The 25731-nt window shown below is 40.9% G+C and overlaps 1 protein-coding gene across 3 annotated transcripts in view; it reads left to right on the top strand.

The window, feature by feature from the left end:
• The window catches only part of ZHX3 (zinc fingers and homeoboxes 3), a 136177-nt gene that overhangs the window by 48924 nt on the left and 61522 nt on the right, over nucleotides 1-25731 (top strand). For 2 of the 3 annotated variants that reach the window (XR_002734858.2, XM_023227927.2), the window contains exon 2: nucleotides 1561-1664. The gene's annotated coding sequence lies outside the window, so the exon portion shown is untranslated. The remainder of the gene's footprint in view (nucleotides 1-1560; nucleotides 1665-25731) is intronic. The other variant, XM_023227928.2, reaches the window with a different exon arrangement.

The following is a 25731-nucleotide window of genomic DNA, read 5'->3' as shown; positions in this document are numbered from 1 at the left end:
GCCCTGGCTGGAGTGCAGTGGTGTGATTTCGGCTCACTGTAAGCTCCACCTCCCGGGTTCATGCCATTCTCCTGCCTCAGCCTCCTGAGTAGCTGGGACTACGGGCACCCACCACCACACCCGGATAATTTTTTTGTATTTTTAATAGAGGCAGAATTTCACCATGTTAGTCAGGATGGTCTCGACCTCCTGACCTCGTGATCTGCCCGCCTCGGCCTCCCAAAGTGCTAGGATTACAGGTGTAAGCCATTGTGCCTGGCTTTTTTTTTTTTTTTTTTTTGGATGGAGTTTCATTTTGTTGCCGAGCCTGAAGTGCAGTGGTGTGATCTTGGCTCACTGCAACCTCTGCCTCCCGGTTTCAAGTAATTCTTCTGCCTCAACCTCCTGAGTAGCTGGGATTACAGACATGCACCACTATGCCTGGCTAATTTTTGTATTTTTAGTTGAGACGGGGTTTCACCATGTTGGTCAGGCTGGTCTCGAACTCCTGACCTTGTGATCTGCCCGCCTCAGCCTCCCAAAGTGCTGGGATTACAGACGTGAGCCACCGTACCCAGCCTTAACGTAATGCTTTTCTTTGGGTAATTTACCTAGCAAGTTTCCTCATCTGGATGATTAGAATATAGAATCAAATTCATAGGGTCATTGTAAGGATTGGATTAATGTACTTAAAGCTCTTAGAACAATCCCTGATGCAGTGTAAAGCTAGATATGTGTATGTTAAAGACATAAGACGGTGGCGTTAAGAAGCCACTTTGGTGAGGGCCTTTTTTTTTTTTTTTTTTTTGAGGGACAAACCTGTGTACATTCATGGATACTCATAGTCATGGTACAATAGAGTGTAGTGTACCAATGCCTAGACGTCTGTTGGAAGTTCTGAGACCTTCTGGTATACTCGCTTTGGGACCATTTTACTGCTAATGAGCATCTCAACCAAAGAGAATTCTTCAAGTAAGAAATAAGGACTCAAAAGTAGTGGTTTTTCAGCTGTTTCCCATGAAGCATCTCTGGTTGTCTGTTGAAAACATAGTTACTGTCTCATTCATTCACTGAAAGTGCCCATGATGAAATATAGGGGTAATGGTCAGAGACAGAGATGAAAACAGTTCCTTGTCATGGAACTCAGTCTGAGCCATTTTTGTACCTCTAGAATCCATACCAGGAAAACCCAAATGGAAGAACATCAGAAAATAGCACATCCTTGAAGTTATAAAGCAACACATCTGTTAATATTTCTGCCAAGCTATCTCAAACTTAGCTGGGAGAGAGAAATGGAAACTCATTGGTGGAAAGAGCGTTAAAATTACAGATTTTGTCCTAATCTGTTATCAGAGACCAATGAGTTTGCTTTATTTCTATGTTCTAGTTTCTACTAGGAATTTTAATAGTTTCAAATTGCTAGTTTGTATTTTGGTAACCTCTTTTTACCCTTGTCTCACTGGTTTTTCTGTTTATGTATAGTTCTGGTGCAAATGAATTAGGAAAGGAGACTGATGAGATTGGATAACAGCCTCCTGAAATGTTTTCTCATGAAGTGATGACGTGCTGCTTCTTTTATAGGACTGAAATGCAACTGCAGAAGCAACATGCAACCTTTTAAAGATGCTTATGGGACTGCATAAAGTGAAGAGGGAAACGGGAGAAAACAATGAAGTAAGGAAAAAGTATGTTTCCTGGGTAAATAACATGCTTCTCAGTTTTCACAAGTTTCTTGCTACATCAATTACCGCAACTTTGTAATGCATAAGTCTTTATAATTATATTTAATCTTTGCATTGCTATTAAACATTGTTTTCTCCTCCCTTGTTTTTTATTGCTGAACTCTTTCATCAAATCATTCTTTTTTGGATTAATCTAAAAATCTGCATTGAATCTACAACTTAGATGATTTCTGCGATCATTTGATAGGAATCTGTTATAGGTTGACCACTGAGATCATAAGAGTATCCTGTGTTGTGTCTCTGTGATGTGCAGGGTGAGTCAAAGTGTCAGCTTTTAGTCTGAGTGCAGAACTTACACTTGATTGACTTGAAAAACTAGAAAACTAATTTGAATACCAATTATTCAAACCATATTCTCAGGTTACAATATATGTGGCACTACACACATCTCTGGGATCTGTGGAATAGGATACCTTAAAAAAAATCTAGTGTATTTAATGATGGGCATATGTTCACAGTATACTATTAAAAAGCAGTTACAAAACATATTAAAATTTAAACCGGGAAAACCTTTTTTTTTAATGCTAAACTTAATACGGAAAACAAAGCACACTAGCAAACAATCATTGTAAGTAGACAGTAGCCTTCACTTGATGAAATAGATATGCCCTAGTAAGCTTTTTAAATAAAGCACATCTTTTACATTATTTTCCATTATTAAGAAACTTTCTCCAGTAAGCTGAATAGAAAATTTTAGAAGGAGTGAAAGAAATGGAGGCAGAGTCATTGATGATATGTGATGCTGGAAGTTCTGTACAACTTCCTTAGACAACTCCATGGCAACATGTCTCTCTTCTCCTTCACAAGCCTGGGGGCCACCGGCCCGTGGGAATTTTCCCACAAGTGTAACTTCGGGAACTTTCTGTTTTGTGGTGGGCACCTTCCCTATGCTTCAGTAATGGATTGCTGCAGGCGTAATCTTGGGTATTCTTCCTTGATCATTATTTAACTTTGATCCTTAAAATTGAGTGAAACTGTTTAGTGGCTTTATATGTCAATCATCTAAACTAAAAATGTCGTAAGTTTCTTGTGTACACATCTCCTAGTGCTCACTCTCATTCTGACTGCTTCATCACACTGGTCTCCTGGCCATGCTTCGGTCTGCCCAGAAATATTCCTGCTTTGGAGCCATTGTTCTTGTTCCCTCTGCCTGGAATCATCTTCTCAGATAGCCAAATGACTACTGCTCTTCTTCTTCAGGTTTCTGCTCCAAAGATGCCTTCTATGGTACCCTCAACTGAAAGTGATACCTTATCATACCCTGGAATCACTCTGTCCTTCTCTGTTTTTTCTGTAGCATTTATCACCATACAGCCACTGTAGATAAATTTGATAGGCTGTCTCCCTGCCTTCCCTTCACACCCAGTACCTTCCCTGCCTGAACTCCTCTTTGAGGGCAAGATTATCCCCAGAATCTAAACCAGTGCTGGACAATAGATGCTCAGTAAGTATTTGTTGAGTGAATGAATGAAGCATGCTTATGTTAGGAGGATTAAGAAGATTTGGAGATCATGTGATTGGATTGAAAATGATTAACAGGGAAAATATTGTGGAGGAAGTATCTTAAAGTGGATGTTAAAAGTCTGATAAACAGCAGGGCTTAAAAATCATTGTCAAAGATAGCTCTTTGATCTAAAAGGTAATTTAGAGTCACTTTAGGAATATAAATGGCAGATCAGATATTTATACTAAAAGACATAAAATATTAAACAAATGACTAGGAAAGCTATGGATGGTAATTAATTGGGAAGTTTAGGCCAGGCGCAGTGGCTTACACCTATAATCCCAGCACTTTGGGAGGCCGAGACAGGTGGATCTCTTGAGGTCAGGAGTGCAAGACCAGCCTGATCAGTATGGTGAAACCCCATCTGTACTAAAAATACAAAAAAAAAATTATCAGGCATGGTGGCAGGCGCCTGTAATCCCAGCTACTTGGAAGGCTGAGGTGCGAGAATTACTTGAACCCATGAGGTGGAGGTTGCGGTGATCCAAGATTGTGCCATGGCACTCCAGCCTGGGCAACAGGGTGAGATTCTGTCTTTAAAAAAAAGAAAAGATTGGGAGGTTAACAAAAAGAGTTAGAGTGGTTCAGGTGAGAGGTGACCTGAAAGAAGAATATCATGGTCAGGGTAGAGGGAACAGGTGGGCCCTAGAAATGCCTACTGAATTTGGTAACTGGTAGGATGGGGACATTGCATATGACTGGAGGTTGCACTGGAGGAAGGTTAATGGAAAGGTCAAAGTCAAACTGGAATCACTGAGAGTTTTCTTATATGTCAGTCTCTGTACCTACTACCTGGTGACACTGAACCATCTTGACTACAGCTTATCTCATTTTTGCCACTCTGCTTCTACCTATGAAGTATGATGTTTATTCTACACATCATGCTTTTTCTGTTTCACCTTTAAGGTCTTTTAAAATTAATCTTTCACTTTTAGAGGCACATACCATCTGACTCAGCAATTAATATAGCATTTCTAGAAATTTATCTTACATATGACCTCATACAGCTATGCAGGTAATCCTAGAGTACCTCAGCCTCTATCAAATCCTCACGCATGCCTCCTACCCCAGTAACACTTGGAAAGAGAATAATTGTCTATTGCTGCCATTGTTCTGTCGTGGCCATGGGTCTTGTCCTCCTCCACTGGTTCTGGTATTAACTGCCCACCTTTTTGCCTAAACTGCAGTGGACTAGAGACGTTTGTACAGGAGCTAACTATGTCTTCTCTCAGGTTTCTTCTTTTGAACATCTGTTCCTTATGGCAATTTTTCTCTACCCATTTGTGAATATCATGAATGGTTAATAGTAATACTTGTTTACTTTGTATTTTTAAAGCTATTTAGGTAATTAAGTATATAGTAGTGGGCATCTCTACTTGGCTGAACATTAAAATCACCTCAGAAGCTTTATAAATTTCTAATCACTGGTCTCACCCTCAGAGACTCTAAGACAATTTGTCTTGGGGGGCTGTGGACATTAACATTTAAAAAGCTGCCCAATGAATTTCATGTGCACTCAAGCTTGAGGACCAGGAGTACTATAAGTTTTTCCATATTGATGATGACTGTGATCACTTTAAATTTATCATAATGGCTGGGCACGGTGGCTCACGCCTGTAATCCCAGCACTTTGGGAGGCCAAGGCAGGTGGATCACCTGAGGTCGGAAGTTTGAGACCAGCCTGACCAACATGGAGAAACCCCATCTCTACTAAAAATACAAAATTAGGCTGGCGTAGTGCCTGCCTGTAATCTCAGCTATTCAGGAGGCTGAGGCAGGAGAATCGCTTGAACCCGGAGGCGGAGGTTGTGGTGAGCCGGGATTGTGCCATTGTGCTCCAGCCTGGGCAACAAAAATGAAACTCCGTTTAAAAAAAAAAAAAAAATTATTATAACGATTTAAGTGATTCCTTTGGGTTTTGCAAGTTTACAAAGGTGTTATATTAAAAAAAAAAGTATATGTAACATCTGCCTTTATTGTATTTGTGTCTCATTCATTTTTATGTTGCTTTTTGTTGGAAGGAACTCCTGATACTGTATTAACAGTGATGATAAAATGCTTGTTTTGTGCTTACTTTTAATGACTGCATAGCTTGTTTTTTCCCTTGAAGTATAATTGACATTTGGTTCAGTAAATAGGTACTCAATCAGGGTAAGAAAATGTACCTTTGTTATTAGTTTTAGAATTTTAAAATTAAGAATAGGTATTAGATTTTAACAAATGAATTTATTTCTGTTGACATAAATAAAAATTTTTAATTCTATTTCTAGGTTCTATTTACTATTATTTTAAATTTTTGAGCATAAGTTCGGAGTGAACTTTGTGTATAGTTTTCTCTCTATTTCTTTTAGCCCGTTTTTGGGTCAGATTAGTAGAATAATTAGGTAACCTATATCTTGACCTATTTTTGGCATGATTTATGTAACATGAATCATTTGTTTCTGGAGACTGAAAGAATTCACTAACTACTTTTTAGGGGTGTAATTATTTGATTTTTTTTTTAAGACGGAGTTTCACTCTTGTTGCTCAGGCTGGAATTCAGTGGCACGATCTCGGCTCACTGCAGCCTCTGCCTCCTGGGTTCAAGTGATTCTCCCATCTCAGGTTCCCGAGTAGCTGAAATTACAGGCATGTGCCACCACACCCGGCTAATTTTTTTTTTTTTTTTTTTTGTATTTTTAGTAGAGACGGGGTTTCTCCATGTTGGTCAGGCTGGTCTTGAACTCCTGACCTCATGATCCGCCCGCCTCAGCCTCCCAAAGTGCTGGGATTTCTGCCCCCAAATGCCTCATAAATTTTGTTTTATTATTTTAGTGGAGATGGGGCTTCACCATGTTGCCAGGGCTGGTCACAAACTCCTGAGCTCAGGTAATCTGCCTGCCTCGGCCTCCCAAAGTACTAGGATTACAGGTGTGAGCCGCCGTGCCTGGCCTAGTTCTTTGATTTTTAAAAGATGTTGGTCTGGTTAGGTATTTTATTTTTGCCAGTGTTAGAATTTTACATTTTTGATTAAAAACTCATCTATTTAGTTTTATCCAAATTTATTAACACACATGTTCTGTTACAATTTTATTGCTTCTTTTTGTGTCCTGTTTTTCCAATTTTTTTTTTTTGCACGTGCCAGTAGTATCAATTTTAGTCTATTCACAGCAACTTTTAGTTGAAATATAAAACTTTAAAAAATACAAAAGGATGTAGTGAAAAGTCAGTTTCCCATTCATTGTTATTCCTTGGCCAAATAGCTCCCCTCTCTTAGGCAGCAGCTCCTGTCAGTTTCTTATGAATCCTTCAAAAGTTTTTTGGTTTTCACTTTCAAAATATCTAATTTATCTCTTTAAAAAAAAAAATTGCTCAGCCAGGAGTGGTGGCTCACACCTGTAATCCTAGCACTTTGGGAGGCTGAGATGGGCAGATTGCCTGAGCTCAGGAGTTTGTGACCAGACATGGTGAAACCCTGTCTCTACTAAAATACAAAAATTAGCTGGGCGTGGTGGCAGACACCTGTAGTCCCAGCTACTCTGGAGGCTGAGTCAGTAGAATTGCTTGAACCCAGGAGGCAGAGGTTGCAGGGAGCTGAGATTGCGCCACTGCACTTCATCCTGGGCAACAGAGCAAGATTCCATCTCAAAAAAAGAAAAAAGAAAAAAAATTCCTCTAGATTCTTCTGTTTGTTTCTCAAGATTATTAGTTGTGTATTTAGTTTTTATTTTTTTTGGTAGTGCAGAAAACAGTACTGCTCTCTATTCTTTTTTCATGGTCTATACTTTCTTATGTAATGATTTTGTTACATTTTCCAACTTCATTATCGTTATTTCACAGCCTATCTCTTGCAAACAGAATGTTGTCGGGTTTTGTCTCTGTTTAACTTATCTTTGAGGGTTCTACATCTTATACAGGATTTTATACTGTTTAGTTTATTATTACGATTGTATTATGTTTTCTGTATATTGTATGTTTGTTTTTGTTTGTTTCTTCTCCATTATGTCTTCTGTTTTACAGAACATTCTTTGCTTTCTTTAGCTTTTAAGCAAATTTTAAAGGTGAACAATCTTTCAAATTGTCTTAGTGCAAAAAATAATATATTTCTGTATTTATTTACTATAATCAAAGCAGAAGGAAGAACTTGCCTTTTCTTCCCTATAAGCAAATTTAATTTGCCCTTTTTTTGGCATCTTCTCTTCCTATTCCTTATCTACCCCATCTCCGCAATTATTTTTTTTTTTCACCTCTTAGATTTGTTCTATGAAGTGTCTTAATTCTTCTGAGCCTCAGCCTGGTACTCATAAGTATTTTGCTATTTTTGATTCAGTTGGTTAACAACCACTGCGGTCTCACTCTGAGCCAATAGATCCTGAGCTGGGCGCAGGAGATACAAAAGTAAGGGCAGTTCTGTCCCTGCCTTCAAGGTTGATGAGGTGGCATGATGTACAAATCAGCCAACAATGGCAAAAGATGTGATGTGTCAGGTGTATTGGATACAGAGAGAGAGAGAGAGGTTTGGTGAGTCATTGCAGGCACCCTGGGAGCTAAATGTTACTGTATGTACCAGCAGAGCTTTGTGAGAAAGAGGATAAAGTGAGAGGGCAAAAGTCTGAAGGTGTACAGGTACATCAGCCTGTTCTTGGGCTAGTGGCTGGAGATGAGGCTGGACAAGGGATGTTGGGGCCAGATTGTGAAGCACCTTGAATATTGGGCAACAAGTTTCAGTTTATATCCTGTGGTCTGTACCAGAGGGTTTAAAGCAAGGGAGTGCCATGTTCTAGTTCATTTTTAAGGAGGATCATTCTGGCTGTCATGTGAAGCACAGCCTGCAGGGAGGGAAGTCAGTTAAGCAGCTGTGGGCAGTTGTCCAGATAAGAGGTGAGAGCAACTTGAGCATAGGAGATAGCAGTGATGATGGAGAAGAGGAGATACGAGGCATTTGGGGGCAGAATCTAAAATTACCAATGCCTGCCATGGAGGAGACTGGGAATTAGGGCATGCCTCAAAGGAGTTTTTGTTTGTTTTAGGGAAGGTGGTGATAGATGGTGGAAGTACTGACCAAACTTAGGGAGTAGTATAAAGGGTGTGGATTGGGTGCAGAGACTGATTTGGAGAGAAGCAGGGGAAAGTTTATTTTAGGACTTGTTGAATGTCTAGGCAAACATATCTAGGAGAAGTTGGAAATATGGATCAGAAACTCAGATGAGATGTTGGGGATGAAGATAAAGATGTGAGACTCACTTGTACCAAGGAGGTATATCTCTTATGGCTCTTATATCAAAGCCATAAGAGATATAAAATCCCTCAAGTAGAGCATGTATAGAAAGTAAAAGGTCTTAGGATTGGCTGTTGGCAAAGGTCAGTCTTTATGTTCAGGAAATTGAGCATATTGAGCACTGTAATACATGTCCAGCATGGGGGTGACTAGAGCTTTTTCAGGTGGCTGGCTTAGTCTTCACAACAGCCTTATGCGTGGAATTATTACTCTGCTTTGTAGGCAAGGAGACTAAGGTGTTGTTATTAAGTTAGTAAGTGGATTGCAAACCAGGCCCAAATGCCAAGTTCATGCTAGAGAAAAAAGTAGAGGAGATACAGAAAAGTGGTGTGGAAGAGGTGTTTTCCTTCAGGGGCAGTGGCCAGCAATGCCAGCATGCTCAGTTCCCACAGAACCTAAGTCAGCTCCCTCTGGAGTCAGGAGGCAAGGAAATGCAGTTTGACTGCCACTCTACAAATCAGCCAATTGGTAGATGAATGAGGCCATTTGGTCTGGGGGTGGCATCATTTTTGTTTGTTTACAGATGACAGCTTGAGGTATTCTGATTTGCTCAGCTTCTTTTTCTTTGATGTTTTATATCTTAGATTGTCTCATTTCTAGACTTCTGTTATTTAAAAAAATAAGAAATAACTCTACTAGATTCCCCTTCATGTAATCTGTTTGTTAACTTGCTTACTTGGAGTTTTTTTCTTTCCTTCTCACATTGTTTTCAGATGTTTCCAGGTCATGTCCCAGGGATCCTCTTTGCTAATGTGTGAGACACTAGGAGTGCCTTCTTGTTGCTTCTCTCAGGTCTTTCCATGCTGTTTTCTTTCCATGTAGTTTTCTTCTGTCATTTGAATCTTTTGTTCAATTCAGTTTCCTCCAGAACTCTAATTCATAGATTGTATCTTTCCTCTAGATGACAATTTGCCTGTGCATTCTTCAGCAACAGGATTGTGTAGTGCTGAGAGCATGGGCCCGGAACCAGATTGCCTATGTTCAACTCCTGGCTCTACCAGCTACTAGCTGAGTGACCTTGGGCAAGTTATTTGTGCCTCAAGCTTCTTTGTGCCTCAGTTTTCTCATCTGTAAACTGGAGGCAAAATTAGAATCTACTACCAAGGGTTGTGGTGAAGGTTAAATGAACTACTGCTTGTCGTGCTTAGAAAGAAAGGTTTCCAGTGTGTGTTCCCCATTGTTAGTTGCTTGTGTTGTCATTGTTGTTACTTGTTGTAGCGAAAAATGGTACGAGAGATAACCTCTTCGTCATTGTCATTTGGACCATACAAATGGTGATAAATTTCAGGCTGTTGGAGTCTCATCTGATGAACTAGAAGTAGGCAAATCTTGGGAATCAGGTTGTATTCCCTCAAGTTTTTAAGGAGTTACAGATGTGGGCGTGGTGGCTCACATCCGTAATCCCAGCACTTTGGGAGGCCAAGGCAGGCAGATCACAAGGCCAGGAGTTTGAGACCAGCCTGGCTAGCATGGTGAAACCCCATCTCTAGTAAAAATACGAAAACTTAGCCAGGCATGGTGGCACATGCCTGTGGTACCAGCTGCTAAGGAGGCTGAGGCAGGAGAATTGCTTGAAGCTGGCAGGCGGTGGTTGCAGTGAGTCGCGAGATCACGCCACTACACTGTAGCCTGGGCAACAGAGTGAGACTTGGTCTCAAAAAAAAAAAAAAAAGAGCCATTGTGGAGTTAGAGAATCAATTTGGACCTGAGTAGAAATTGGATTAAGAATATGAAAGAAAGCTTAGGGTTAAATCACCTTCTATGAGTGGGTAAAATATGAATGATGACTGTCCACAGTGCTGCCTATAATAGGCTCATTTTCCGATATGTTTAATTTCCTAGACCTTTTTAAAGGGTACAGTAGTGAAAAGCTATGATGGGAGATTTTCGTGAACATTTTATGAGGCTATGATAGCAGAAAATTAGTCAATGCAAGATACTGCACTTAATGGAAAAAAGAAATTCCAAAGCAGCTTTTACAGAGTCACAGGTCCGTAGACATCACTTAGTAGCCTGAAGATCTCTGAAGATGTTGCCTCAGTTGTTTACTGCTGAAGTCAAGATGGCCTGAAAATTGGTGCACATCCATGTGAAGGTGACCGCAGTCTTCTCTAGGCATTTGTAGATGAAGGTCCTTCCTTTGTAAGTGGGAGCTAAACAATGGGTACAGCTGGACATATAGAGTGGAATAATAGGCATTGGAGGCTCCAAAAGGTGGGAGGGGGCTGAGGGATGAAATACTACCTGTTGGGTACAATGTACACTATTTTAGATGACGTGGACACTAAGAGCCCAGACTATGGAGTCTAGGAGGAGTTGGAGTGTGGGACTCTCTGAGTACACCTGGCCCTGTCCATGAAGGGAAAGGCCATATTGGCCTGGGGGAGACATTCTGATTGCTACAAGGCTAGGCACGCTAGATACACAGGTTGAAAACCTGGAGAGGGGCTCTAAATTTGTTCCTTATGCAGCAACCTGATTAGGGATTCTGTTTCCTAGATGTTTTGATATTAAGAAAGGACAGCTCTGGGTAAATTACAGGAATAGTGAGGCTTCTAGAAAGCTATACCGCTTCTTAAAATGAGGGGGAAAAAATCTAATTTGTCTCCATTGAGTTTGGTTGGTATTAAATCAGTTCTATCCCCACCTAATTAAGAACTGAATAGTCTCTTAAGTAAAAAAAAAAAAATTCTCAATTTACAAAGCTGGAGACTAGTCTTACTCTGTCAGTGGGTATTTCTCAGCAACAGTTACATGCCAGGCCACTGTGTTACACCCTAAAATCATAGCAGTGAGGGAGACAGTCATGGTCCCTGTCCTCATGGAGCTCACAGACCAGGAGATTGTTCCTCCGAGCCTAAACCAGCCAGCACACCTCTCACTCAAAGGTACATCTGCTAAAAAGGCTTGGTTTACACCAAAATAAGTTTGCTTTTTATTTCTTCCTTGGAGTTAAATGTAAAATTAATTACCATTTTAATTTCCAACAGTGTTGAAAAATGTTTTCATTTATACTTTATATGTTTAATTTACATGATTTTGAAGTAGCATTTGGTGCCTTTAATGATTACAAAACCTGCCCCTGTCCTTGCCACTTCTTTCAGACTGTGATGTTGAAGACACTTTGGTAAGGCTTAGTGAGTTTGCTCAGTGCCTACAGAAATCAGAAATGTGTTTACCAAGGCATAGCAATCTCTCAGAGGCCCAGTGTGGCCAGCTGGCAGTGGCCAAAGGAAGCCAACTCTTCTCTGCTGCATGGACACTTCTCCCTTCTTGAATTTAATCTCTTGAGTCAGATTCCAAGTTGTAACGTCAAAGTAGTGAAACAACTGGAGTGGCGCTAACTCACTGGATTGTACCACACTGTTAGTAACCTCTTCCCTGGCCCTTCCTCTAGAGGCTCTGGGATGTTCTATTTATTAGAGATATGTCCTTGTGCCTTGAGTTGGTAAAGTGGTTACGGTTATGAATTCTTTGTTTCTTTATATAAAGAGTACAGTGGATAAATGATGAGTAGTATTCATTTCTTAGAAGAATCAAAAGTTACTGGTTGACATAATTAATTTACAAAACTTAACTCTACGAACCCAGTGGAGTATAAGAATAGATGATCATTTTTTCAAAGTCCTTTTGAAGAGCGAAGTCTACATCAGCAGAACTTTTTACCATCTGAGCTCAATCCCTTTCCAGGCATGAATCTTCCAAACCACCCTGACCTACCGGTTACTAAACTCCAGTAGGGTGCCTATACCGTGTCCTTTAACAAGCTTTTTCTTCCCCTTTTCTAACTTCAAGTTCCAGCTCATCAATGCCACCCTCCCCTTGAAATCTTCTTTGGCCTTCCTCACTCACTATTATCAGTCTCCCTCAGGTATCCCATGCCCATTGTAGGACCTTTCCCGTAGCACACATCCATTATAGGCTGCTTTGTGATCCTTCTGTTGACATTGCTTTCTTGTCTCCTGCATTATCAACTCCTCGAGGGGTCAGAGACTTATGTCCTGTGAGTATCCAGCATAGTGAATTCGCTAACATCAATTGAGTGTTTACACCGTTTCAGGTACTGTCTAAGCTATATATATATATATATATATATCTTAAATTATGTTGCTTATATTATTTTGATATAATTTGCATTTGTGATTATAACCTTATGAGAGTAACGTGTATTATTCCTGTTTTACAGATGAGAACACAGCTTATGAATTTTGCCCAAAGCTGCAAAAGTAATAAGTGATAGAGTTGGCATTTGAGGCCAAGCAGTCAGGAGTCAGGAGTCAGGGCTTCTAGTCATTACTTGACACTGGAATAATCTGTGGTGATGCCCATGCTCCTTATTATATGCTATAATGACATTATAATAGCTAGCACTTCTCAAACACCAACTGTGTGGCAGGCACTGCGCGAAGTGTTACATGTTTATTATCTCACTGAATCCTCACAAAAATCCCATGAGGCACTTGTAATTATTATTCCACAGATGAGGAAACTGAGATGCAGAGGAATATGGGGTTAAGCAACTTGTACCAGGCAACACTAGATGTGTGCCTACTACGTGTTGACAGGTGAATAAGCAAATAGATGAATAACAATAGGGATAGGGTTTGAGAAGGGAACTAACAGGTATTTTAATTTTTATTTTTGCAGTGTCCCCCTCATGGCATTAAAGTTTCCTTCCTTCCGTCCATCTGTCCTTCCTTCCGCTCTCCCTCCCTTCCGCTCTCCCTCCCTTCCTTCTTCCCTCCTTCCCTTCTTTTGACGGGGTCTTGCGATGTTGTCCAGGCTGGTCTCAAACTCTTGGGCTCAAGCAATCCTCTTGCCTTAGCCTCCCAAAGTGCTGGGATTACAGGCATGAGCCATTGCGCCTGGCTGAAAACTAACAAGTATTGAGTACCTTCCATTTTTTTCCAACATTTTATTTTAAAAATTTTCAAACATATTGCAAAGTTGAAAGATTATTACCATAAACAAACATATACCCACTACCAGTTTTCAGCCATCAATATTTTACTGATTTTGCTTTCCCTCTATCTAGTCGTCTGTCATAGTATTTCTGATGCATTCCCCCCTCACTATTTCAGCATGTTTTATTGCTGAGTAGAGGTAATTATTTTTTACAGGCTTTTTTCTTTGGAAGTAAGATGTGTACATTTTATTGTAATTAAATCTTAACTGTATATGGGCCTGGTTTTGACAAATGAATACACCTGTAGAACCCAGACACTTATCATTACCTAGAAAGTTTCCTCATGTCCCTTCCCAGTCAGTGCCCACCCCTACTCCCCAGAGGAATATCTACTATTTTTATATTGTATATTCATATGCCATCCTGTTCTACCAGAATTTAAAGTGACTCACTCTGGTCCATAAAATACAAGAAGAAAACATAAATGAGAAGCAGATGGAAGAAAGAAACCAAAGTAGGAGTATTAAATGGAACCAGGAGACCACCTGGAACTTTTATAAGTAATATATTATTCAGTCCTCACAAAAGATATGCATAATTATTTCCATTTTATAGACAGGCTACAAAGCTATGTAGCTAATAAGTACTAGGGACACTTATACTCCAAGTCCATACTTTTTTTTACTACAGCCCCAAAAATCAAGACAACAGTAAAATAAAAGCTTATTTTAACTGTGAATGTGGTCTCAAATAATATACACTGAAGTATTTGTAAAATTGTGTTTCCTTTTGTTGGTACTTTGACCATGAGAGATGGCAAGGGTGGGGGCACTAAAATAGTCCTGCAGTCCTTGTGAAGTGCCTTAAGGTCAAGGTTGGCTTTGAGTTATCCTGTGTGGCCCTAGAGATGGGATTCCATGTCCTCAGTTACATAAAAAGACAGCTTTTCCAGGACTGGTGATAAGAGTGAGAAGTCTTGAAATGTCCTGTCAACTGTTAATTAGGACTATAGCAACCTCAACAAGGAGGCATCTCATATATAACAGACTCCTGGTCAGAGTTTTCAGTTTTGACTTTAATGGATTCGTTTGTTGTGTTAAGAAAGAGAAAAGATAGTATTTTGTAAAAGAATTATAAACCTCTAATACAGGAGTTTAGAAATCTACCTTCTATATTCTGTGTTGTCTCCTTTATAATAATAGATTGTATGTATAAATAATGGGTGAGGAAGAACTGAAGATTACTTTAGGATTTCTTACTTAAAATGTCAGAAAAGGGATTGGGCATGTTATATGGTAGGAAAACTGTTACAAGACTCCTGGATAAAAGTTAGGGAGAAACTGAAAAATAAAAGAAGATGGGCATGTTAGAGTTAGACTTACTTGGCAGTATAAAATGGAAGACTTCCCTCTTCTGGGCTGTGGCCACCAGCATCACGGGATGATACCTGGATTTGGCTCTGTTGGGCCAAAGGGGACTAAGACATGTTCACATGGTCTCAGGTGATGGATTAAGAAAACACAGGAACTAGCTCAGTGGCGAGGCCTGAGAAGACCTAGAGCAATAACTCTGGAAACTACTAGAAGTAAGGCAGGCATCCAGTAGCCCTGCTCTGCTGTCTGCACTGTCTTCTCTTTACCCCCTGCCCCCTATCCCTCTGCTCCCTAACCCTCTGCTCCCTAACTTCTCATTTCCCTCTCCCAGCCCCTACTCCCTGGATCCCATACCCAAAGCTTGAGAAGAGGACATTTCCTGGTCTTTCGGGCCTTCTGCCTTGTACCTCTGGTCTTTTGGAGCGTAAGGCAGGGGTAGACAGCCAACTCATCAGTAGAAAGATCCACATTAACGGTGGCTACCAATGCTAAAGATTATTTCCTCCTCCCTAGGCAGCAATACGGTTATCTCGAATAGACTGCTTTACTTGGAAAAAACCGTTTTTTTAAATTATAAAAGCCATTCTTTCTTATTGTAGATAATCTGAAAAACATAGGAAAGAATAATGAAGATAATTGAGATTCCTTTTGTGATATGTTGATATCATCCCTTTTAGATATTTATTTAGAAATTACTTACATACAGTGTAAAGCCATGTTTTATATATATATAAAACTATGTTGTTGAATTTGAAGTCGGTTTTTGTGAACAGCATATAGTTGGGTTGTATTTTTATTCTACTTTGCCAAACTCTGCCTTTTAGTTGGTGAATTTAGATCATTTGCCTTTAAACTAATTATTGACATATTAGAGCGTTAATCTGCCATTTTATTATTTATTTCTTTTCTTGCCTTTCTCTGGGTTGCTTGAACATTTTGAGAGGTTTTTATCTTGACTTTCTAATGGTATTTTTTTAGTGTATTTCTTTGTATCATTTTCTTAGCAGTTGCTCTGAGTATTACAGTATACCTGTGTGACTTACTACAATCTACCGTTATCGGCATTTTACCACTTTGAGTGAAATGTGGAAACCTGACTTCCATCCAGGTCCCTTTACATTCCCCCTTTTAATTTTTAATTTTTTAAAAAAGATACAGGGTCTTGCTATGTTTTCCAGGGTAGATGTGAACTTCTGGACTAAAGCAATATTCCTGCTTTAGCCTCCCAAAAAGCTGGGACTACAGGAGGATAATCGTTATATATATCTCTCCCAATTTCTGCCTTTTCTGTTGTTTTCTGTTCCCTTTTGATGCTTCAGAATTCTTCTTTTAATCGTTTCCTTTCTGTTTGAAGAACTTCCTTTAACCATAAAAATGTTGTGCCACTTCCTTCTGGCCTCCATGGTTTTCTTTTTTAATTTTATTTATTATTATTTTTTATTTTTAGTAGAGACGGGGTTTCACCGTGTTGGCCAAGCTGGTCTTAAACTCCTGACCTCAAATGATCCACCTGCTTTGGCCTCCCAAAGTCATAGGATTACACGCGTGAGCCAGCGTGCCCGGCCAGGCCTCCATGGTTTTAGATAAGAAACCTGTTGTCACTTGAATTGATGTCCCCTTACAGGTATTATGTTGTTTTTCTCTGCTTTCAAGAGTTGCTGTCTTTAATTTACAGAAATATAATTAAGATGTGTCTTGGTATGGATTTCTTTGAGTTTATCCTATTTGGGATATGTTTACCTTCTGAATCTGTAGGTTTACGTCCTTCACCAAATTTGGGGAATTTTCAGTCATTATCTTTTTGAATACTCTTTCAGCCCTTTTCTTTTTCTTCTCTCCTTCTGAGACTCTGGTCATGTGAATATTGGATCTTTTGCTGTTGTTTTACAGGTGCTGGAGGTTCTGTTTCAGTCCATCTTCATGGTTTTGCCATGTTGCCCAGGTTGGTCTCGAACTCCTGGCCTCAAATGATTAACCCGTCTTGGGCTCCCAAAGTACTGGGATTACAGACGTGAGCTACCATGCCTGGCCGACAGGTGATTTTTTAAATCTACTTTGGACATTTTGTCTATTAGGAGAGTCTGGGTCCTATTTAAATCTTCCATTTTAGCAGGCAGTCACACTGTTTAGATTTAGCATGTGAATTGGGATTTACTCTTGTGGTTCCAATGATGATTTACTTTTCAGAGCCTTTGCAGTACTCTTGGTCCACTTGGTTTATCTGGTACTGCCATGGCTCCCACTAGTGCCTGTTGGTGCTGTCTGATGGGGGTAAGGAGTTTCCCTAGGCCATGCTGCCTGGTATCTAGGTAGAGGAGGGAGTCTCCATCCTGCTGGGATGAAGCATGCTTCCTGGAGGCCCTGTAGTGGGGGGGAAACGTGTTTTCCCAGACTGCTTTATTGTTATGCTTTATTGTTAGTGGGGTCCTGAGCTATCCCCCTTGTTGGTGCTTCCAGCTGGCCTGGTAGTGTCAGCAGAACTCCCATTCAATCCTCTGCTGCCCTCTGTTGCTAGGTTGGGGGTTGGGAAACAGCCTTGGCCACCTTCTTCTATTGAATGGGGGTGTGGTCATAAGATGTGCTGCTATGTTGTTCCTCCAATCCTGGGTCCCTAAGTAATTTACCTTCCTTTTTCTTTCAGACTTCTCCTTTGGTTGCCTTTTGTATTATTTTAAGGATTTAGAGTTGTACTTACAATGAGGTAGGGGGAGAAATGGGTTTACACTGTCTTGTCTGAACGGTGACAGCGTTCTATTTAACCATTCATCTTTTGGATGCTAAGATTGTTTTAAATGGTGAGTAGATTAGACTTTGTATTGGAGAACTGGGGGAAGGAGGCCTCCCAATGGCCTTGATATCTGAAAGGCTTTCTTACTCCACAGACTCATGGGCTGGGGCCTGGTTAGCCGCCCAGTACAGGCTATTACTCATCTGCCTTCCGCTTGCTTGGCTGGCGATGTCAGTTCTTCGTGTCTGCTTTACAGGCAGGCTTTTCTTGTTCTTATGCTCACTGAATAATGCAGTAGTTTGTTACACTTTTAGCACGATTAAAACAGATGAACTGTCACTTTCGTAGGGTCTTTTCTTGGCCTATTCTTTTGGTCAATATTGTTTCCCTTTTGGCAAGGGAATTTTGCAATTTATTTTAAATTCAGTCATGCAAATTGTTTTTAATTGTGACTTAACTATAAGATATTTATTTTTTTATGTGAACATTTCTGTTTCAGGGCTGCAAAGCAATGACCAAGTTTTTCTTATATTAGTGTGAAGAAAGTTTTTAACATTTTCCATTTGTGAATGAGGAATTTGAGGTCATCTCTGTTCTTCCAAAGTAAATGTGCCTTTAAAAAAGTCAGAGTGAGAAATCCTTTATAGTGGAAGTCATGGGTCATTTTGTATAGTTTACAAGAATAGTTTTGCACAAATAATTTCAGGTTAAAATTGCATACTATTTATTCCCACCCATTTCCATTATTGGCTGTGACACACAGGAATTACGCCCATTGCTTGACTAACCTTTCTGACCTTTTGTTACTTGGCTATAAATTGACTTGGGTCTTTTGCAAAAACACTGTCAGGGGGGAAAAATCTTTTTGTTAGAACCCAGCCAATTCCTGCTTCAGTGGAGAACAGTTTGTTCTCCTGAAGAAATGAGCCAGTTCAGTGAACAGAAAAACATAGCCATAAACTGGCATCGTCAAAAACTGCAAAAGCGATTGCCCACATTCATTCCACAGAGGAGGGAGCTTTATAAAAGAATGAGGTCTTGGGGAGAGAAATACAGTTTTGAGCTCCATGGGCTTTAGGTCAATGTAATTGACTCGTTAGAGTGAGCTATAACCACATCAAAAAATTTTCTTTTCCTGAGCTCTGGCAGCCACCAACATTTTAACATTTTGAACAGGAGTATTGTAGAAATTCTCCTGCTGCCTGCTTTCAGTCCTCTTGACTGTGTTGTAGCATGTATCCCCTGCATTTCATCTGATCTTCCCATGAGATTGGAAGCTGCCTCTGTTCAGCAATGCAAACATTTCCCAAGTAACTTCTCTGTGCAAAGCTGAGTAGTGTTATACTTCTGGCAGAGAAGACATTAATAACGGTCAGTGAATTACAAAAAAAAAAAAAAAAAAAAAAAAAACCCTGAGAAATCATTGTATGACAGGCACAGGTGCAAAGTAGTAGAAAAACCTACAAGACACAGTTCTGGACAGACTGTATCACAGAAGTAGAGGCATTTGAGAGAGATTTGAAGTCTGTTGAAGAGTTTTCCAAATGGATGAGAGGAGAAGAGTATTCTTGTCAGAGAGAGGAGTATATGTAAAGCTGAAGAGTGATGACCCAGCATGGGGTTTCAGGTACTATAAGTAGATTTATGCTTGGGTGTAAAGTATAAGGAGGGAAACGAGTAGCAGACGATGAAACTGGGGAGGTGTGGGGACCTGATACCATGGGTCTCAGATGCCACCTGAGACAGTTAGGAATTTATACTGTAGGCCATGGGAGCTCTGTAAGAGCTCGAAGCAGGGGAATGGCCTAGGCAGAGTTGAGGTGGGAAGATGTGGGTTTGTAAGGAACTGTTCAGAAAGGGTGGATTGGACCAGACTACGATAGGATGATGACACCAGGCTGAAGTGGGCAGACTTCGTCCTGCAGGGAATCACTGAAGACAATGATCTGTGTTCTGGAAAGGCAAATATGGTTGTGATTCAGGGGAGCCTACAGGGAGGGGAGGGTACAGGCAATGTAGATTGCTGAAATTACTGCAGAGGTTTACAAGCCATAGGAGACAGATAGTGTGCCATAAACCTTACTCAGGGCACAAGTTGGTGACCAGGGAATGGAGGGGAAGAGGAAGGATGCAAAAAGCCTGAGCCTGCTACTTAATTCTCCTGTTAAAGACAGTTAACAGGCACGGCCGGGCGCGGTGGCTCAAGCCTGTAATCCCAGTACTTTGGGAGGCCGAGACGGGCGGATCACGAGGTCAGGAGATCGAGACCATCCTGGCTAACACGGTGAAACCCCGTCTCTACTAAAAATACAAAAAAACTAGCCGGGCGTGGTGGCGGGCGCCTGTAGTCCCAGCTACTCGGGAGGCTGAGGCAGGAGAATGGGGTAAACCCGGGAGGCGGAGCTTGAAGTGAGCTGAGATCCGGCCACTGCACTCTAGCCCGGGCGACAGAGCAAGACTCCGTCTCAAAAAAAAAAAAAAAAAAAAAAAAAAAAGACAGTTAACAGGCACTTAATGCCTGTTAAAGACACTTCCACACAGACTGTGTTGTTCAATTTTTATAGTGGGCCCTCTTGTCTGTATTCAGATGATTTCCATTGTGCAGAAGAGAACTGAGGTTTGGGAGGTTCAATACTTTGCCCAAGACCCAAATGACCTGCCCTAGGAAGTAGCTGAGTCCAGATTATAACCCAGGTTCATCCAACTCTGAACACAGTGACATACCACCCTTGACTAGTACTTGCTATTACTGAGCTGCCCAGTATTAAGCAAGTCTCAAAATGTGTATGTACTTTTTTTTTCTTTTTTGAAACAGGTTCTCCCTCTGTCACCCAGGCTGGAGTGCGGTGGCATGATCTTGGCTAACTGCAGCCTCGACCTCCTGGGTTCAGGCAATCCTCCTGTCTCAGCCCTGCCGAGTAGCTGGAACTGCCAGGATGAGGCACATGCCACAATGCCCAGCTAATTTTTGTATTTTTGTAGAGACAGGGTTTCGCCATGTTGTCCAGGCTGGTGTCAAACTCCTAGGCTCAAGCGATCTGCCAGCCTCAGCCTCCCAAAATGCCAGGATTACAGGCGTGAGCCACTATTCCCAGCCATATACATATTCTTTATAAGAGTTCATGTCTATAAATCATAGTACTGCTAATACTTAGATACTAGGTTTTGTTGTTGTTCCTCAGATGGAGTTTTGCTCTGTCCCTCAGGCTGGAGTGCAGTGGCACGGTCTCGGCTCACTGCAACCTCCGCCTCCTGGGTTCAAGTGATTCTCCTGCTTCGGCCTTCTGAGTAGCTGGGATTACAGGTGTGTGCCGCGACGCCTGGCTAATTTTTGTATTTTTAGTAGAGATGGGGTTTCCTCATGTTGGCCAGGCTGGTCTTAAACTGCTGACCTCATGTGTTCCACCCACCTCAGCCTCCCAAAGTGCTGGGATTACAGGTGTGAGCTACTGTACCTGGCCTAGATATTAGTATTAATGCTAATAAAATTAGTATTTCAAAAGCCTGGAGTTTTTTCTTCTTTTTTTTTTTTAACCTGTTACCCTATGAAAACATCAGTTGTATCATTTTATTTGTTAAAATCTCACCATTTTAGAAGAATTGGTTTAGGGGAAAGCCCAACCAAATTGGCAAAAAGTGTGAGTGAGTGAGTATGCTTAAAGAAATGTAATTTTAAAATGTTCAAGGTGTGTCTGTGTGTGTAACAATTCACATTAGAATAACAGATTATGGCTTTCAGAAATTAGAGAACTTTTTAGGACTGACCTGAACTTAATGTAAGTTTAGTAAATGTGTGCTTTAACAGGTCTCAGAAAACATACCTTTTAGTTTCATATCTGAAGAAGAGGCTTACTAAGCAAAATCCAGGACAAATGAATGATTCTCTTTATGCAGCATTCATTCTACGTTCATGAGGTCATGGAGTCTGGGGTTAGGGCCTAGAAAAGGAGATGCAAAAGAACCAAAAACAAACCTGGCCTACTGTCTATCAAAAATAATACTCCTGGTTAATGGATCAGCTCCTAGTTAGTTACCACGGGGAAGTACTGTTCTATTTGATATTGAAGACTTGAGGTTCCAGCATTGAAGGCTGTAGTTATGGAATGTTGCAAGCTGTCTCTTTTAGCATCTCACATTTTCACCCTTTCCTTGCTTGCTGCTTCTCAAAGTAGAACCAGAAATAATGAGTGTTTTCAAGGTAGTAAAGTGCAGGAAATGTGGGTAAAGTATCTCAATCTTAAGATTACTGTATTATTATCTTTGTGGCATCACTGGTAGAAATTGCTAGGTTTTTAAGAAAAAATTAAGATCTAATGTAACTGAGCTGTGGAGCTGTAGCACACTTCGCTGCCCAAACAGTTGGAATTATATATAGCACAGGAAAAGAAAGCAAGCCCTGCTTTCCTCTAGTGGCTGCTGAGCATAGGAGCAGAGCAGGAGAGGCAGTTATGTAACTGGATGTGCTCATTAGTTCTGCTGTAAATTCACACAGCTGGACTTCTGCGGGTCCTCTGTTCACCTCAGCATTAACTCTTGCTCCCTTCTTTGTATCAGTGGAGCATGTGCCTGGCACATAAGGAAATGCTAGAGTCACAGAACTCAAAACACAGCCCCTGACGATCTCAGAGCAAACAGATGAGTAAGCAGGCAGCTACAGCTTGCAGGGGGCAAGAGGCTGTAGGTGCTGAAGTGTGAGGAGGCACAGCATGGAGGAGTCTGCCAAACAAGCCCGGAGTCCCTGGCCATGGTGGGAGGCCTCTCAGTCTGTGAAGATGCCTCTGAACCTCACTTTCCTTCTGTATAGAAAGGAGCTCGTTATAACCACTTCATACATAGGTATTACATGATGCTATGAAAATTGAAGGTGGTGACTCATGCAATGTGCCTTGCCTAGAATTGACACTCAGTGGGCATTTTGTAAACATTTACTTCTTGGCCCCTTCCCTTTCCCCAACCCCCATCCCCAGCCCCAGCATTACCTTGTTTTCTTTTTACTGGGAAACATAGTCCCTTTTGTGAACACTATTAATAGATCAATTTTGAATGTCAGAATACTCTTATCTTTACTCCCTTCTCTTTTTTCCTTCCTCCCTCCCAGGACTAAGTATGCCAACTCCTTTTGCTTTTCCTGGGCCAAAACCCTTCCAAGGGTGAGAGGTGAGGGAATAGGAGATGGCCCGAGAAGGTAAGGATGGCACTGCAGTCACAGAAACAGCACAAATCAGTATTTCTCCTTATCCATTTCCCCTCCCGTCCTCCCAAATAGGCGTGGGAATTCCAGGTTCATTATGACTATTCTATTAGCATTCCCCCTTGTTGTCTTCTCTTTCTTTGATTTACTGAAAGGAGAAAGAGAGTAAGGGTTTTTCTCTTCCAAGCTGCCTGGGTCTAGAATCCATCCTCTCCACTTATAGATGTCCTACTCCCAGTCAGGGTCCTACTGGACGTTCATCAAAGGGTTCCCATCATGGGATCTCATTTGCCTCCATTTGTCTTTTTTTAAAATATGTGTTTTTAAAAAAATACATACAGGGCCTTACTGTATTGCCCAGGCTAGTCTTGAACTCCTGGGCTCAAGTGATCCTGCTGCCTCAGCCTCCCAAGGTGGTAGGATTACAGGCGTGAGCTACTGTGCCTGGCTCTCCATCTGCTTTAAGGTAGTCATAGTCCATACCTGAGGGCATTGCTGAGAGGACTTGAGTCACACATCTGTCCCTCTTTCCTATTTGGTTCATGGCTTCCTGTTCTTACTCTGCACCTCCCCAGCCTCCACATTTAGCCAATCTGCAGTTTCTGGCACATCTTCACCATTCACCAAAGGCACTGGTTTTCAACTAGGGATGACTGTGTCCCCCAGGGGATATTTGGCAGTGTCTGGAGACTTTTTGGTTGTCATGACCTGGGGACAGTGTGTTCTACTGGCATCTAGTGGGTAAAGGTCAGGGATGTTACTAAATATCCTGCAATTTACAGGACAGCCCCCCAGCACATAGAATTATCTAGTCCTAAATGTCAATAAAAAGGTTGAGAAACCCTGATGGTAAGGGGTGGTCCACGAATCCCTTTGTGTTTGCCTGCTTCCATTTCTGTGTTTAAGAGCTTTTGTTAACCTCAAAAGCATCTCCTTCCCAATGGATGACTTCACATCTCTTAAGTTTTCCTTCACTCTCACTCCAGTCAGAGTTGATCCTCACCATAGGGTTTCTAAACTACTTGTGTCCATTCATTGTAGCATTTACCACATTTGCCTTCTAATAGCCCCCTTCAACATGATATGTTCTTTGTCCTTTGACAGTAGAGTAAGAGCTTGATTATGAGGATGACCATTGAAATCCCATATATTGTTATTATCGTATAATAATATTATAAGGCCCCAAACTTCAGCACTAGGGGAGTCAGTGGCACATAGTGGAGTCAGCCCAGAACATAGTGTCAAGAGATTCAGTCTGGTATCCAACTATAATTGTCCAGCTCTGTGATAAAAGATATAACTTTCCTGAGCTTTATTTAGCTTCCACATAGGTAAGGCAGAAATAATATCCATTTCCTAAGATTGTTTGAGTCTGTGAGATGTTAGCATAGAACCTGGTCCATAGTGGTCATTCAAATATGAATTGAATCGGGAAAATGAAGCCCAGGTTCCAGATGTGACCCTGATAATAATTGGCTCATGGGGAAAAATTGAACTGTTTCTTACTACCTTGACAGCAAGCAGCAATCTTAATTCCAGGCAGCCACCTCACCATTACGCTTCATGTATGAAGAGAAACCCTACTGATGCTGGGCTGGTGGCACATCCTATTCACTGTGGAATTAGTAGAAAGTGTTGGTGCTTTCTCCTAATTTTGTGGAAGCAAAGGGAAATCGCATACGCTTCTGACCCCCATTATTTTATAGAGGAAATATTTCTCCCTCTCTTGGAACACTGGAAACCTAGAATCATACCCTGAAGGTTGGGAGGTCTGCCCTGACCTGGGTACCCAGAAGTCTGCTGCTTTGTAAAGGGACTGCTGAGGCATGAGAGGGATACCACATCCACTTAGACCCACGACTTTCTGGTACATGGAGACAAGCACAGAGGAAGTGGTATTACGTTTTGTTCAGACATTATAAGACATTTAGCTATTTCCACCAAGCTAAAAGGTTAGTGACAGTTGATCCTGTGGGCAAAGACAATTGCCATATACTCTTAGGGATAGGGTTATAAAAATCATTTAATTATTAAACAATGGAAGTACTATCTAGTATTTGGCCAGAGGATTTCAAACTTCCTCCACATGTGGCCTTATCTCTAGAACAGAATGGAAGTCTGTCCACATCAGGGAAAGAGCTGATTCCATCCTTGGAGATAACTTTGAAAGGTCTTAAGGCCTGTCGAAATGTCATTGGTTTTCCATTCTGTCAGTTGCTAAAGACATACTACACTAGTAGGTCATGGGTTAGAGGCCAGCAGACAGATTGTGTATGATCAGTTAGGCATCAGCATTGACAGGGTTCACAAAGCTAACAGCTGTGTAGGTGGCTCCTCACCCTATTTGCATTCTTTGATTTCTCCTAAGCCACTTTACTCCACATCTCAGGACTTAGCTCTTCACTGTAAATATACTCCTTCTACTCCTCACTCTTAATGGATGTTTGTGTTTTCTTGTCAGCCAGATGTACTGTGGTTAAGCATCTAGGCTTTGGAATTGGGAATACCTGGCTTTGAATCCTAGCTGTTGTCTGTTGCTTGTGTGACTGAGTCAAGTGACTTGGTCATTCAAGCCTTGGTTTCCCAATTCGGAAATTCAAGTTGATACTTAGCTCATAGGGTTATTGTGAGGATCAAATTAAATGAGAAAATAAATGTAAAGCACAGTGCCTGACATCCTATAATTTTATCCGGTTGGTGGTAGTAGTAGTCGTTACATTTCTTGAGGGCAGAGACACTATGGTTTTGAACTCTTCCTCCTTGTACGCAGTCTCTTAGAGCTGAGCATCTAGTAGCACTCAAATATTTTAAAATTGAAATAATGACAGGTACACACATATACACACACACTCTCTCTCTCTTAGAGGATAATCTGATAATTTAAAACACTCTAGAGGTCATGATTTTAAAGTGTTTGAGCTTATTTTTATAAATATGATACATAAGGGGTCTAATTCATGGGTTGAAAGAATAAATATTATTAAAATGTTCATACTACCCAAAACAATGTACAATCAATGCAGTCCCTATCAAAATATGAATGATTCTTCA

The sequence above is a fragment of the Piliocolobus tephrosceles genome, chromosome 20, assembly GCF_002776525.5.
Source record: "Piliocolobus tephrosceles isolate RC106 chromosome 20, ASM277652v3, whole genome shotgun sequence".
Lineage (NCBI taxonomy): Eukaryota > Metazoa > Chordata > Mammalia > Primates > Cercopithecidae > Piliocolobus > Piliocolobus tephrosceles.
Note: the sequence above shows the minus strand (reverse complement) of the source record. Positions and strands in the feature narration are given on the sequence as shown.